This window comes from Pinus tabuliformis, chromosome 6, assembly GCF_031772625.1.
Source record: "Pinus tabuliformis cultivar Carrire ecotype Pingquan chromosome 6, CPIR1, whole genome shotgun sequence".
NCBI classification, from domain to species: Eukaryota; Viridiplantae; Streptophyta; class Pinopsida; order Pinales; family Pinaceae; genus Pinus; species Pinus tabuliformis.
The window spans coordinates 1,709,985,178-1,710,002,999 of record NC_142292.1 but is presented as its reverse complement, the minus strand read 5'-3'; the positions used below and the strand labels follow the sequence as shown (position 1 = coordinate 1,710,002,999).

Genomic DNA, 17,822 nt, shown 5'->3' with positions numbered 1-17,822 from the left:
TGTTTCTTGCCATTATATCATCTATTTGCATGACATTGGCATTGATATATGGTTCCAAATATGCAACGATATAAAATTGTTATAGAAGAATGCTTGATATATGGATATCACAGAGTTGATTTAATGCTTGATATATGGCTAAAATGGTGCAGTGAGCATGGAATACCTTCAATTCTTGCATGGTATCAACAAAATGTTGTAGAAATCATTTCCAACATTTAGATGGCGTTGATATTATATGATGTGCTGCCATTGATATTGGTGAGCTTTGAGGGCATCTAAAAACATCATGGTAGCATCGACATATGGTGGAAACGTTACAAATGGAAAGCAGTAAAAATTGGTTGATCGTTGAGTGATACATTATGGTAACAAAAGTGTGCTACATATGGTAACATCTAAAAGAATTAATATTCCAGGGGCATATAAATATGGTGAAGGAATTGTATGTGATCACTCCCATTCTCGAACTAACATTTTCTTTGCATTTCAACATGTTCAGATGAATGTGCCTTCGACTCTTTTCACACTGAATTATTTTAATGAGAATAACAATGGAATAGAAGAGAAAATAAGGCCTTATACATGAAAATGGGAAAATGATGTTATGAATTTGGTAAATGAGGTAACTTTGCAGAGAAAACTTGTGCAAAATAATTCCATGTTGAACTGTGATGTTAAGCATGAAGTCCCAGCTATTGTGTTTAGTACTGGAGGATACACAGGAAATGTGTACCATGATTTCAACGACGATATTATTACCCTCTACATCACATCACAACATCGGAAAAGAGAAGTTGTACTTGTGAATGTTTATTGTTACAAATGGTGGCTAACCAAGTATGTTGAAGTGCTAAATCAACTAACAAAATGCAGGGTTATCAATTTCGAGAATGAAATAATGATACACTTCTTTCCTAAGAATGGGTTTATTTATACATTGATGAAATGAAAATTGATCCCTCTCTATTGCGAAACAACGAAACTATACATGACTTTAGAGAATTATATGATAAGGCTGAGAAAAATCTAGGTGGGAATAAGAGGCCCGCTCTCATTATTCTTGTTCATGATTGAAGAAGAGTGATACTGAGCCTTAAAAAACTTGTTAAAAAAGTAGGATTCAATGTCACATTATGGAAGCCGCTTCTAACTACTGACCTGAATGCAATATACAGACTCTTGAATTCAACCCATGCTTTAACGGGATTACATGTAGTTGCACTAACGCATTTCCTCTTTATGTGTCCAAGCATTGTGTTCATTCAGATCATTCCTCTGGGTACTGATGGTCTTGTTAGCGCATTCTTGCTTGATCAAGATCAAATGATCCCCATATTCAATGAAATCTCAGGAGTCCTTGAAATGATTTTCTCTTTAAGATCTATGGATTATCTGCCCTCTGCTATGGATGGATGAAATCATAATATACTTGCTGTTAACTTTGAGTTTAGAATGGATACATATTCATTAAAACCATCAAGCTCAGAAAGCCAACTTGGCATACATTTAATATTGCAATAAGAGTTATGGTGGTGTGTTTCAATGGTGTATTAACTTTGCATTGCAGAGCTTGGTTATATATATGGTGAATTAGGGTTGTATGCCCTCATTAATGGGTTGACAGCCAGATATATTCAAACAATGTTTGAATTACAGTGAATGTGATGTTGGAGCCTTTATTTATATTCAGCATATAAATGACTTATTCATAGGTAACTTATTATTTTGGGCAGCGATGAGATTAATAAGCAACGTTAATTTTATTACAGATATTAAGCTTTGAATTGAAACATCATTCAACAATGCCATGCATTCATATATTTGATGGATGAGGTATTATAAATCACCGAGATTGGGATACTCTAGAAGATATTTGATGGAACTATGGCTAATAAACTATGTAGACAATAATATATTATATACATGTATTATCATATGTTGCATATGTAGTATATCTACATATTTATTATTGTTGCGTTATTACATATATGGTGACTTGATCAGAAATATGATGTGTTACACTGGTATCGATATTTATGGTCAGATAGAGTAGTGCAAGGTGGATGGAAATTTTTCTCATAACAACATGAAAGGTAAAAGATTGTGGAGAGTCCTAGTGTATATCACATCAATGGCGATGGTCATCAGATCAAGGACATTTCATTATTTATGAGTGGAGAGACCTAATCTGAAATGTTATATGATTTCATGAGATATTGGAATTTGACAAAGCCCAGAAGCATAGTCCTTTAAAGATGAACATCATGCAATGGTATCAAATTGATGGTTTAATAACTTACACAAGTTTCATAGTTGTTTAATTCACTTCAAGAGTGTTGAAATATGGCAACAAGAATATTCCAATTTAATTTGTCCTTGAATTAAATTGTGAATTAAAATCGAATTTATTCTTAACAGCTACTTGGAAATAATTAATTAATTAATTTTAAATTAATTAGTTGGAAAAATTCAAATTAGAAGTCTTTCTAAAGTCATGCAAGAGTTATCCCTTAAATTAAGGAGATAAGATTGAGTTATATTTGAGTTGTAATTAGTTAAGTCCAGTTAAATAAGTTCCAAACTGTTTAAGTAACTAATAGTGAGTTAATAGTCACTTGATGCATTAATGCACTCAACTAGTGCTACTGCAGTTAACTGAAGATTCCCTCATCAGAAACTCGTGCATGTTTATTTTGAGAAAGACCTAATTGAGATTAATGTTCAAGGACAATGTACTATCAGTTGCATGTATTTTCTTATAAAGAAAACTCATGCATGTAGTCAAGGATTCATCCTTGAAGATTGCGCAGTTTTGGAGGATTGATCATCCACTTGGTAATAGGCTAATCATCCACAAGGAACATCGCAAGGAAATAGGAGCTTGGAGGGTAGAGAGGAAGGTTGGAGAGAAGCCAAGATTTCCTGTGAGCATCTGTGAGGATTGTATTGAGAGTTGGCTAGCTATGAGAGCTAAGGCTTTGTATAATTTCTATGTATTTCCACCATGTATGGTAATACAATAGTGTGGGGTTTTTAGTTGAGGATTTCCCCAAAGTATTTTCACGTGTATTGTGCCATTGATTCCCCTTCTTTTGGTTATATTGTTAAGCTCGATCTTTAGGCTTTCGCAAATTGATAGTAGAAGTAGGTTATAGTATTCTACTTTGATTTATATTGCATTGTCGGGTTAACCCACACAGGTTTTTTACAAAGAGAATTTAGTCCAAGGTTAAAGAATTAATATCCAAGAAGACAAGTTCAAGGGCTAACAAACTTTAGACACCCTTGTCATTGATATCAAAAGGGGAAATAAACATAAGGATGGAAGATAAATTTTCATTTTTTTCATGATAGAAATGGGGAGGATTAGTGTTTTTCCATCAATGCCAAAGGGGGAGATTGATGACATTATTTTCATTGATGGCAAAGGAGCAACGGGAGCAACAACAAGGCAAAGAAGGAAAAAGTGCAGTAAAGAGGCAACAAAAAAGAAAAGATGTGATGGGGAAAGAGAAGCGAAGAGGTAGAAAGATAAGGAGTAGCAAGAAACAAAAGAAGGCAAAGGAGTAGGAAGCAGAAAAAGAAGGTAAACGAGCATGTAGCAGCAAAAGATGAGATGCAAAGGAGAAACAACAGGGAACAATAAAGGAGAAGCAACAGGAAAAGGAGAAACAACAAAGAACAATGAAGGAGCAGCAAAGGCAAAGGAGCAACAATAAGGAACAATGAAGGACCAACAACAGGTAAAGGAGAAACAACACAATAATGCATACACTAATTAACCAGATCAACAATACAAAGGAGAAGAAGAAGGAGGAGGAGTTGTGAAACATTGAAATGTTTTGATAATGTTGTAGAGATTGATATATTGAATTATTTTTTGTGATGTGAAATTATTGATTAAGCTAAATTGTTGTGATGCAAACGCAAGACTCCAAGGAAAAAGAAAATATGTTGCAAAGATTGTTGTGATGCATTAATGATAAATATTATTATCTTATGTTGGCATTAGGTTGATGCATTTAATCATTACTTGTGGTTGAAATTAATATGGTTGGGTGATTTTATTTTTTTGTTCTAATATTCAAGATATGAAGAGTTTGGAAACGAATGAGTGAATGGAAAAGAGTCAAGTCTATTCACTTCATATTTCTATGTGGGATACAAGCAACCAACAAACTATCTTTATAAAAGATCTGATTTTGGAAGGAATTGAATGTTAGAGAGAGGGAGAATGTCTGAGAGTTGATTGAGATATCATGCATTAGTTACCTAGCACATATGAAGCTTATGTGAAGCAGATTTGAAGGGAAGAATATGTAGAAATGAAGATGGATATATGCAGAATTTATGACCAGGTAAACTAGCACATTGTATTTTCTTGTTTGCATTAGGGGATGGTAGTCTCCTTTCAAGTAGTGGCCTAATAAACAATAGGTTGGAACCTATTGAGGTAGGAACCTCTTATGGGTTGTAGCCTAAAGAAAAAATATGGGATTTGGAGCTTCCTTGCAGTTGCAGCTTACATAAAATTGAGGTAGCAACCTTCTGTAGTTTGGAGCCCACATAAAATCAGATGCAATGAGTAGGAGCTTGCCTTTGCATCACAACAATAATAAAATCATGGTTTTCTCCCTTTATGGGTTTCCACATATATTTGTTGTCAATATGTGTTGTTATTGTGTAGTGATGTGATGCTCTGATTAGCTTATTATTTAAGCAAATTCTTTCAGTAGAAATCACATAAGAGGAATTTTTGGCTGACACATTTCAAACCAACAAGTGTGGTTCATCATCAAGACGAGATGACGAGGCAAACCATGGCAAAGCCTTAAATAAAGAGCAATGTAGAGACATAATTTAAAGTAACGGCTATATTTGAACAACAATATTTAAATTATCTTTGTAGGTATTGGCATCCATTTTATATTATTTGTTGTTGGTTTATTGTTCATTAGAGTTTATTTTCTTGATCGTTCGATTTTTTTTTATGTATTTTATCATCATTTTCGTTCCTAACTCCTTTTAGTATTTTTTTTATTTGTTTAATGGGCTTCAAGCCCATATTTCATTGTTGACCCTATTTTATTTATTTATTACTTTTCTTTGATATATATATATATATATATATATATATATGTATATTTCTTTTGACTTGTGTATATTTTTGTTTTATTTAATTTTCTATTAATTTTTTAATTTAGTTTATTGTATTTCCATTAATTATTTTGTTTATTAAATGTTCGTGTGGGTCTTGACTCCTTTTTATAATTTCTCACATCCCTCCTTGTTTAGAGTTTGACTTTTTTTTAATAAATTAATTTAAATATTATTTTTCAAAAACTAGTAATATTTGGTTTTAATAAATTAATTTAAATATTATTTTTAAAAATTAGCCCGTTACTTATTAATATTTTTAATAAATTAATGAATTAATATCATTATTTAAATATTATTTTTTTAAAACTAGTAATATTTTATTTCAATAAATTAATTTAAATATTATTTTTCAAAAAGTAGTAGCAGTTACTTAATAATATTTGTTTTTAATAGCTTAATATATTAATGTCATATTTTAAATATTATTGTTCAAATATAATAGTTACTTGAAATTATGTCTCTACATTGCTCTCTATTTAAGCCATTGGCATGGTCCGTCTCTTCATGTGGTCGTGATGATGAACCATACTTGTTGGTTTGAAATGTATTGGCCAAAATTTCTGTTATGTGATTTCTACCAAAAGACTTTGCTTGATTCATTATGGATCAGAGAAGCCTGAATACAAAAATAACTTAATACTTGCTCCTCGCATATTCAATATGCTGGTCATTATTTGTTAAGTTGCTCATGCAATGTTTCAGTTAATGAGATTAATGAAAATATTTTTAATTTCCGTAAATATACTAAATTGATTGATCCCTCTAAGTTTAGTCAAGTTTTCACTATACCTTTGCAATAAGTGAATTTATCTTTTAAAATATTGCCTTATATTGTTTAATCATTTTATTTGTATTTGTACGGCTTGTAATGATTTGAGTTATGTTTCCTATGCACTTTCTTTTTATTTACATTGTTTTGATAAATTATTGATAATATCATTTTAATTAGGAACATAATAACAAATGAATTCTTTTTTTCCTATTACGTAACCACTTTTATTACACATACAATATTTTTGGTATTAAGGTGTTGAGAAACTCACTCCATGTGTGACAAACGGCTATACAAAAATAATTATGGTTTATGTTCTCACAACCCTCCACATGAATTCAATGCGAAATATTACCAATATATTTCCCTAAATAAACAAAAAAATGCCTCGTCTCTTCTCTGTGCTCAAGAAGGTAGAGGCCCCTATTTGGGTACACATCAATGTGACATAGTTCAAGGAAATTGTACTTGCTTCAAGCACAAGTAACCAGAGGTGACTAATTCATTCTGCAATGACGTTACATTACTCAAATTGTTCACCATTGCTTAAGTAGCAATTCCATGGAGAAATTTATAATGCACTAGATCTACAACATTCAACGAGATATATCAAAGACGAGTTCTACTTGATGTAATTTACATAAGAAGGGCTTAAATCTGGTCATTCTCACATATGAGCTTATGTTTGTACATGTTCTAAACCACAATTATTTTGGATGGATGATATTTGGAAATATTTTTTTCCGAGGGCTTGAATAAGTTTGAAAAGAAAATGTTTTTGTTTCAAATTATTGAAAAATCTAAGACATCGCTTATACACATAAAGTGGCATGGTGGTTCTTTTTGCCAAAAAAAATATGGAAATACACTAGACGATGCTTTCATGCATTTTCTACCATGAAATGATTGAAAGAGAGTGTTTATTCTTTCCAATAAATAAATATGTAAGTGAAAGGGGATTTCGCATTATCATTGTCTTTCTAAAAGTCATACTGAATAATGTATTATTTGTAACTTATATGATAGATAAGCCCGATACTCTATGTTTGCAAGAAGTGTTTAATCTAATATGTAGCCTATTAGTGATGAAAAAGAGAGAAAGGAAAACTATAATGACTTATACTCTTATCAACCGAAACCCTTTGTCAATTAATAAGTTAGAGAGGTTGCATTCTCAATTGAATTCATTTCTTGTGATTCATCTTTCGAGATTTTTTCCACGTCAATACTCCTCTATGACTATTCATTATTTGATGGTACACATTATATTTATAACTAAATTTTCCTATATTGATTCCACTTTAAAACTTCTTTTTACCAAATTTGTTAAAATGCAATTATTTCAATGTCATTAGTTACGCTCCATTTTTTAACATAGGATTAAAATATCTTTATGTTACGATCTTTTTCCTTATTTATATTTATTGATTAATAATATGATGTAAGGCATATCTTATATCCATTCACATTATAAACATTACTTCTTTTAATATTACTTTTCGTAATACATCCTAAATTTATAATAAAATATATCTTTAAATTTCATTTCATATTTATTATTTTTTTTAATAAATTATTTGAAGTTCATAATTACTGTTTCACATTAATATTACTATTTTCTATTCGTATGTTTTAAAGTGAATTTTATAAATTCAACTTCTTTTAAAAATAAAAATAAATAAATAAATATTTCCGTGACAAAATGGATTTAAACCACATAAAAAGTAAATCTTACACTAAATCACTCACCTACAATCTACAATAAACACAGATCTTACCTAAAAACTACTGTTAGTATAATAATTCACGAACCCCAAAATATAGAACGAGGTCAAATCTTACATAACAAGTAATATTAATATAAAAAGAAATGATTATTTTTACATATGCCCAAATGTTTATAGTGTTCCCCGTAATAGAAAATCATTGCTGCCAATATTAGCGATAGTTTCATACAGATTTGAGGTTGGTGTTTCTCTTCGTATAACCCCAAAGGAACTATTTCTGACTTTGCACTGCCACCCCACAATGCCCATCAGATATTCGTATATATATATAGTTAGCACTTTTTTTCTCCATGCTTAAATTTTTATTCTCTAAATCCATGGTTGTTTGTGCGACTCGCATGAGCAGCTTGAATTTGCAGTCTCGCATTGAAATGAAGCTACCACCACCAATTTCAAAGGACTCGCAACTTCTATGCAGTGGAATCCACGAATTGCATAATTGGGATTGGGATGCAGCAATGTAGACGGTGAGGATTAATGCATATTTATTTCTATTATCGGAAGGGATAGTGTTCTCCTTCGTTTGCTTATATTTTGGGCTTCTGGCTTGGGATTTGTTCTCCTATGTGTTTTGGACATGAATTTGATGTTCAACAGACTTATTTTAGTTTAATGATGAGAGTATGCATTTCCATTCATTGTTTTTGTTTGCTTCCGAATTGAGTTCCTTTCGCATCACGAACTTGGTTTCAGTTCTGCACTGATTTTTGGTTTTGCTTCTCTATATTATGATACGGTGGGACCTTTTGACTTTTTAGATTTTGGAATAATTCTTTCATTCTCTGGTGAATTAACATTTGATTTCACAGATATTGGAATAATTTATTCATTTTCATATCTTTTATCTAACGGATAGAAGATGAGGCCAAAAAAATCAGCAAACAGCAAAACTAGGAGTTCTATCTTTATTGTTTTGGGATTATGCTCTTTTCTCTACATATTCGGTGTTCTTGACACAAGAGTGGCTTTGGAATGGGTGATAGCATTACATTGGAAATCACCAAACTAACAGACTGCAAATTTGTCAACTCTAAATTTTGAGACTCACTTCTACAATGAAGGAGATAACAATATTGAATTTTGTTAATCCAAAGGAAAAATATTTGAAGCTTGTAGTGCCAAATATATTGATTACACACATTGGCCGAACCAAAAGACATATATGGCATTTCCTAGAGATAATATGATATACGCCTCTCTCCACCACATGATAAGAAGCTACATTGCCTCATTCATGCTCCAATATTATAAAAAAATCCATTTCCATGGCCAAAAAGTCATCACTATGTGCCACATGCTAATGTTCCCTATAAAAGTCTTACAATGGAGAAGGTTGTTAAGAATTGGGTTCAATTTGAAGGTGATGTGTTCAAGTTTCCTATTGAGGGCTATCATAACCATTATAAGCATGGTGGAGAAGCTGATCTAGATGCCGAATTGGAAAACATTCACGAACAGGAGATTCGGGTGGCCGTGGAAATCATCATGAAATTGGTCAGGACAAACCGGAATTGCATTCAATTGGTGGCGATCCCTCATAGAGATAAATCCCAAAACTCCAAAAGCAAAAATCAAGAGTTTCAAACTCTCTGCCGCTTGTAAGAATGTTGGCCAATTTACTAAGCTACAGTCTCTAATGGAATGGAGGAAATGACACCAACAACAAAGCGGAAGCAATGGAACTTTGGGGGTCTATTATGGTTCAGCAACTTCTTAAACATCCCTATCTTACATGTACATGGGGATTCCAAGATCATAATCGATCATGTATTAGGGAAGGCTTCCATTAACAACCCTCTTTTAACAGAATGGATGAAGAAACAGAATGGATGAACAGAATCGAGATCTACTGGCAACTTCAAAATGGATACTCAATCCAGCTCATAGGAAGATCTCAAAACCAGCAAGCTGACAGACTATCAAAAAAAGGTTTATCTCAAGAACTTGGTAAATGGCATATGGACATATTCTGGGAGAACAACGTCTATGTCATGGAGGACCTTCTTCTTCCAGGGATATAGACTTCTACTGGGCAATATTGAGTTCTGTTTCGTGTCCCTGTTGATGGATAATTGGTTGCCTGGCCACTGGGCATTAAACAGTGTCCTTTGCGAGGTGGAATTTATTCTCCTTCGTAGATGGTAACTTCCTTTTTCAACAGGGTTATATTGTACCACTGTGGGCTCTAATCTTGTTATTTCTGTTTTCAGTTCATATTTTATAGTCCCCTATACATAGTTTGTTCAATCAATTGACCACTATGCTATAATCTTATATGGGTAGGTAGTACCTGTAGTTATAGCATGTTTCCTACTGCCTATGACAAATTGGTATTTATTTTGGTGGAACAACTGCTATTTTTTGTAAACTCCACTGTGATATTAATATAAATTGTGCTTTTTTCGTACTAAAAAAAGAATGTTGGCCAACAGTACAGGCTTCACGGGGAAGGCTTCAAATGTAGGTAATGGATGCTCGTGGACAAGTACAGTGGAAAAGACTACTGAACTCCAATGGCTCACCATTTGTTCTGGACCAAAAAGAATATCAATTTGGTTAAAATTATTAGTATGTTTATAATAATAATAATAATAATAATAAATAAAACAAGCAAACATATTATCGCATTAAAAATGGCATTTGAAGACAAATTAGCTGTTGATTACCACATTGGGAAGTTGGAAGAACATATGCATTTGCATTAAAAATGGCATTTGAAAACAAATTAGGTGCTGATTACCACATTGGGAAGTTGGCAAAACAGATGCATTTGCATTAAAAATGCCATTTGAGAACAAAAATGCAGTGCTTACTTCATTGAGAAGTCGGTTCTTGGGAAGCAATTTGGCAGTCTCCGGAGGGAGAACCACATGTCTGGAGATGACACATAATGCCCAATCATCAAAATAATCCATTTGGGTGAAATAAAACCATAATTACAGATATTCAACTCACCACTTAGATAGCTAGCAATCAAGCATACCCACACTCAAGGATAAAACTATAAATATCTCAAAGAAACTTTGATATGCATTATCTCAAAGAAACTTTGATATGCATCTGATTGTAACTGACCAAAAGCAGTTATCGGGCATTAATTTAATATATGTCCAAACTTCCAGGAAATGATTTGCAATGTAAGAACAACGTGGACACATCATCTCCTTCTCTGCATTTGTTTAATTACGTGCCATTCTAACTTTAAAGGGACCTACATAAATTCATGGAAAACCTTCAATCTAGACATCAATAGGTTGTCTTGGGTGGAGTGCCATGATGACAGAGAATTTCGAATACATCTTATAAGGATATTTTGAAGTTAACAGATATGGGCAAAAGCAAATTTCCTAATAAATTCCAGATATCATGGGCAACAATTCATTCAATTTTATTAAGATATTTGACATTACATCCTTTTATATACTGAGTGTGAGGTTCTTATTTTCACTTGACAGAAATCAAGCAGGTCTAAAAACAAAGGCTTGTCCAACAAAGAATGAAAAGCTCAAATTTGGATGCAGGGTCTGCCCCTGGCTTAAGGCCTATTCTATGACTAAGAATACATGTTAATTCATGACATGCATCACTAGCACGGTTTGATAGTGTTGATAAACTCACTGGGCTTTCAGACCCATAGGTTGAGATTGAGCCCCAGCTTGTTGCTGCTTGTTTTGCTGGTAATTCAAAGGTCTTTTGAATAACATGATGTGTGGCTTAGGATGATGAATGGCATGGTGCACCCATCCATGAGACTGTTGAAATCTAATGGCTCGCCATTCATTCTGGACCAAAAAGAATATCAATTTGGTTAAAATTATTAATATGTTTATAATAATAATAATAAAAAATAAAACAAACAAACAGATTATCGCATTAAAAACGACATTTGAAAACAGATTAGGTGCTAATTACCACATTGGGAAGTTGGCAAAATAGATGCATTTGGATTAAAAATGGAATTTGAAAACAAATTAGGTGTTGATTACCACATTGGGAAGTTGGCAAAACAGATGCATTTGCATTAAAAATAGCACTAGAGAACAAAATTGCGGTGCTTATTTCATTGAGAAGTCGATTATTGGGAAGCAATATGCATCTGATTATAACTGACCAAAAGCAGTTATCGGGCATTTATTTAATATATGTCCAAACTTCCAGGAAATGATTTGCAATGTAATAACAGCGTGGACACATTGTATCCTTCTCTGCATTTATTTAATTACCTTCCATTCTAACTTTAAAGGGACCTACATAAATTCATGGAAAACCTTCAATCTAGATATCATTAGGTTCTCTTGGGCGGAGGGCCATGATGATAGAGAATTTTGAATACATCTTATAAGGAGATTTTGAAGTTAACAGATATGATTGTAGGATTGGAATGGTCATCGATCCTTCAGCTCGGCAAAAGCAAATTTCTTAATAAATTCCACATATCATGGGCAACAATTCCTTCAATTTTATTAAGATATTTGACATTACATCCTTTTATATACTGAGTGTGAGGTTCTTATTTTCACTTGACAGAAATCAAGCAGGTCTACAAACAAAGGCTTGTCCAACAAATAATGAAAAGCTCAAAATTGGATGCAGGGTCTGCCCCTGGCTTAAGGCCTATTCTACGACTAAGAATACATGTTAATTCATGACAGGCATCACTAACACGGTTTGATAGTGTTGATAAACTCACTGGGCTTTCAGACCCATAGGTTGAGATTGAGCCCCAGCCTGTTGCTGCTGGTTTTGCTGGTAATTCAAAGGTCTTCTGAATAACATGATGTGTGGCTCAGGACGATGAATGGCATAGTGCACCCATCCACGAGACTGCTGAACTCCAATGGCTCGCCATTCGTTCTGGACCAAAAAGAATATCAATTTGGTTAAAATTATTAATATGTTTATAATAATAAAAATAAAAAATAAAACAAACAAACAGATTATCGCATTAAAAATGACATTTGAAAACAAATTAGGTGTTGATTACCACATTGGGAAGTTGGCAAAACAGATGCATTTGCATTAAAAATGGCATTTGAAAAAAAATTAGGTGCTGATTACCACATTGGGAAGTTGGCAAAACAGATGCATTTGCATTAAAAATGGCATTTGAAAATAAATTAGGTGCTGATTACCACATTGGGAAGTTGGCAAAATAGATGCTGTGGAGCGATAAAAAGGTGTCTTGTGAACTCCTAATTACCTCACATTAATTATCAATCCAGGGATGACTTTTTATTTCAAGAGTGTACTCTGTCTGAGGCGGCTATTTACTTAAGAGTAATGTTTCGCAGTATAGTGCTTAAAACCCAAAAGTAAATGAGAGCTGGAAACAAAATCTAATTTGAACAGCAAGAAACCGAAATGTTCTAAACTAAATCATTCATTCAAATAACCATCAATCGAGGATACAGTTGCAATAACTCATTCCTCTAGAAATTGATGAAGGAAAAGGAATTAGAGTATGGATCATGGATCTGGGAGCATAATAGCGTCTGCTGTGTCTCATGACAGCCTTGATCCTCCTCCCACACTAAAACAGTAAATGCAAGTAGATGGAATGGAAATTAGAGCATGGACCAAAGATCTGGGAGCTAAGCAGCGGCTTGCTGACTCACTACAGCTTTAGACCTTCTCTCACACCAAAGCAATAAAGGCAAGTAAATAAATCAATAGAAAGTAAAACGGAACAGCGAAATGGAAATGGGACAGCAATAAATGATACAACAGTAAAATGGAACAGCAATAATCAAATGGAACAACAGCAATCAAATGGAACAGCAATCCTTAATGAATTACGAAACAACAACTATCACCCGTATGTACATGATTTACATTAATATAGCAATCTGAAAGTATTAAATGATATGATTACGTTTCTGAACAAAGTAATATTGTCTTCAAGCCTCGCAAATACTTATTTTATATGAATCCAATGATGATAACATTTATACAAATATCTTGCTATGGAAATAGATGCAATTCAAATAGATTCACTTCGCGTAACACAGAGACATGAGTTAAAGAACTTATTCAGATTCAGATATTAAGTATAAAGCATAGTCTATCATATGAAAGATATATCAGATTGCTGAAGCAATAGAAATAAGCAAACCAAACACAATTTACCGTATAACAATACAACGGCAAGTGTCCGTTGGAGCCGGGCCCGTAGCTTCCAATGGCACCGCCGTAACTTACTTCAGATGCAGGGACGAATTGAACACCAAATCCTTTATATTGATTGCATTAACAAAAGTATACAAAATCAGATCTCAACAAGACTCCATGATCAAAGTTGTTCTGAAACTTATAATTACAACAACAGTCGTTTCTCCCCCCTCGCCCTCTGATCTTTGGTTTCATTAAATAGAGAAAGATCAGAGCATAGATAATTACAATCATGATTTCTCTTACAAATTTAGGTTGATTCTAACCCATTGATCAACAAGAACAAGGCGGATTTGGGTTTGCAGCTAAGATTTGGAGGGCGGCCGCAACAGCAAATCTCAGAAAATCGTGCTCAAAGAACCCTGCGTTTCTCCCTGTACAAGCCGAATTTGGGCAAACTGTTCATAAAGAAGATAATTGGGCCCGTTCTGGACAAAACCCATGTTCCGGGTTTTCCAAATTCGTCTTCATTTGCTCAAAATCTTAACCGCAAAATTGTCACTCCTTAAACCAGCGAATTTCTGAGTTGGCTGATTTAAAAATCAAATCTTCAATCTGGAAGTTACTTTGGAGGCTAAAAATGGTAAATAAGGTTACAACCAACTTATTAGAACTATCATTGGTAAAATAATGCATAATAATCAATTTATTAGAAATAAAGGAGAATAAATAATATTTATTCATGAGAGCATAAATAATTAATAAAATGGATTTAAATGATAAATTATAATAAATGGCATGATGAAGAATGGTAGAAATGGGTGAAATAAACGTTCACAAGTGACAATAATAATGGTATATTAACGACTCTACACACCCCCACACTCAATATATTGCATGTCCTCATGCAACGAAAACTGAATATATTGCATGTCCTCATGCAACCCAAAGACAAAAACCCATGTGTTAACCAAGCAATAAAAAAATATGTTCATCTCAGCTCATGAAATGGATAGAACAAATGAATTCTTCCTTAATTAATGAATATTCACTTTTGGTAATTTTGATGAAGGCATAACAATTTTTATATTGACATTCAACTATATGTATGAAGTTGCAGCAAAATATGACATAGATAACAACAAACTTCATTAACCATTTTCCCCAAAAACTACAAACCAGATTTTGTTGAAATGTTGCAAGTAGATTTGTAATATATGAAGGCTTCTATGATCCAAAAATCAGATCGTTTTGATGCATGGATCATGAGATATAAACAAAATGGCTGTAGGTGAGAGTGCATGATTTCCGAAATTTTATGAACCAATATTTCTTGAAATTGTCTAGGTATGTGTATTTCAATAGTATGTCTGTGTTTCCTAGAGATCACAAGAATTGAGTTCATAGTTTTTAAAAATATTAGGGAAATCAATTTCTACACTGAAATTGTATGCCTTAAAGGAGAGAAAATAGAAAACATCCATCATGCGTAGCAATTCCTCCCCCTCTCTGAAAAATTAGCATGTCCTCATGCGATGCTAGAAAACAAATAGAGGTGGTTGCTACCAGCTGTTGAATTCTATGCTTGGTGTAAAACAACATGGAATAAGGGAGGTGTTGAGAGTGAATAAGAATAACAATGGATGATAAAGAATATAAATGGCGTGGTGATAAGAAAAAAATGAAGGAACACTCCCCCATACTCCGAAATGATATGCTGCTGAAAAATGGGAAGTGGTAGAAATGAAGGATGGTAAATAATGCTCAAAATGGATTTTCATTAGATTCTCCTAAATTTATAATAAATTAGAAAACTATGCAATTTTACCTCAAGTTTTACCTCCAAAAATGTGGAATGACATATATGGACTGGCAGTTGTTGAAGCTGATGTAGATAGAGTTGGTGCTGAAAGTGATGCAAAAGGTGGAATCCAGAGAAGCACATCATATCTGAAGAATTGTTCACGTTCACGAGCCTCTACTGTGAAGTGCAATAGTGTGGTCATGCTACGAATAGAATTTCCCCTGCATACTTGTTGTTCTCCTGTAAACAAAGCACTATTTTTCATACAATGTTCTTGAATCCGTAATGTTAGTTTTGAATAGAAATAGATAAGATGCATGCAAAATTGCAATTAGAAAAACTCAAATCAACGAGGTATGGCAAAGTGCAGTAATCATATCGCATGCAATCCCATAATGCATACATTCCCCCTTCCAATTGGAAAATGGGTCCCATAACCATAAAGCATATGAAAGGGGTGGTGCGGACGGCAAGGCAATGGAGTGAACAATATATCAGTAAGGGAGGCAGAGTACACTTATCAATGATAGGACGGTGAAAGTTATGGTTATTTTGAGAGCAAAGTGTGTAAAGATAGTTATGAATAAGAGATAGGACGCTTTGGAGTGATGATAGTTTATGCAAAATGAAAAAGGACAACAATATGCTAAAAAGATGCTTTGCTGACGGTATTCTAGCTGAAAATGATGTGATTGATCATAAAACAATTTCTCATGCATAAAGGTTCAAACAGGGAAAAAGTTAAGGAAATAACTTCTCTGATAAAAAGAAAATAAGAAAAGGGTATTATAATAATAATTGACGATAAGATATAACTTCAATACCATAAGCAGAGCCACTGCTGCCAGCAGGCATCCATAGCCTCGGCAGGGTTGCTTTTTAACCCGCATGAGCCAGGATCCTCAATTTATAAATGGAGAGTTTTAGTGCTGTTCTACAGAAGAGATCAATGTGCTGGCGTGGTAACCAGATAACCACACTGCCATTCACTAGGAGGTAGCAAAAGTGATCAGGCCGGCTCGTGATGAGACCTCCTGTTCCAAGGATAATTTGGCTATCCAATGGATCATAACCCTGGTGTGGTGGCCATAATGGGAATGTCACTTTGTTACAACCTTATGAACATGGTAGGCTGGCTCGTAATGAGACCCCCTATCCTCCATCTGCGAACAAAATTTTGTTGTTATTACATATTTTTATGATAAAATGAGGGAGGCTCAATACTCCTTAAGAGGAGGGATGGCGGAAGAAGTTGAACATGTCAATATAAAAAAATATACCCATAATCTCATTTATTACAGACAGAGAAGATTATAACCAGGGATGATGGAACCAGCATGGTATTAAGATGATCAATCAATATCATGTTCAACAGAAAACAATGTAGTAAAGTAGTATATAAATAATTGTGTCTCTTTTGAAAAAAAATCTGTCATCAAGGAGCTGTCCTGTTAAAGATCATAACGTAAATGATAATACTTGCTTCAAAAGAATCCATAATTCTTGTCCTCATAAAAATAGTGTACTTCATGCCATGAAAGAGAATCAGGAGAATGTGGTTGAGCTGACTATGAATAATCCCACAAGAGAAAGGAAAGGGTTGCCCTCAAAAATATTCCCAAAGTGTTGCTCTTTTGAATGAACAGCAAAAACACTCACAAAGCGGTGTTTCGTGTAAGGAACATCAAAGAAAATGCACACAAAAAAAAACAAAAATACATACAAAAAACGTGAAAATGCAAATGTCGTTCGAAAAATCACAAATGTTGTTTCTTCTGAGAAAGAAACAGCAGAGACACTCAAATGTTGTTCCTTTTCGCAAAGGATGAGCAAAAACACACAAGTGTTGTTCCTTTTTCGCAAAGGAACAGCAAAATCACACAAATGTTGTTCCATTTCGAAAAGGAACAGCAAAAACACACAAATGCTGTTCCTTTTCGAAAAGGAACAGCAAAAACACACAAATGCTGTTCCATTTCGAAAAGGAACGGCAAAAACACACAAATGCTGTTCCATTTCGAAAAGGAACGGCAAAAACACACAAATGCTGTTCCATTTCGAAAAGGAACGGCAAAAACACACAAATGTTGTTCCATTTCGAAAAGGAACAGCAAAAACACACAAATGTTGTTCCATTTCGAAAAGGAACAGCAAAAACACACAAATGCTGTTCCATTTCGAAAAGGAA

At 33.6% G+C, this 17,822-nt stretch overlaps 1 pseudogene; it reads left to right on the top strand.

The window, feature by feature from the left end:
- Positions 1-388: 388 nt before the first annotated feature.
- Positions 389-1,419, top strand: LOC149265581 (xylan glycosyltransferase MUCI21-like; annotated as a pseudogene).
- The last annotated feature ends 16,403 nt before the right edge of the window (positions 1,420-17,822 follow it).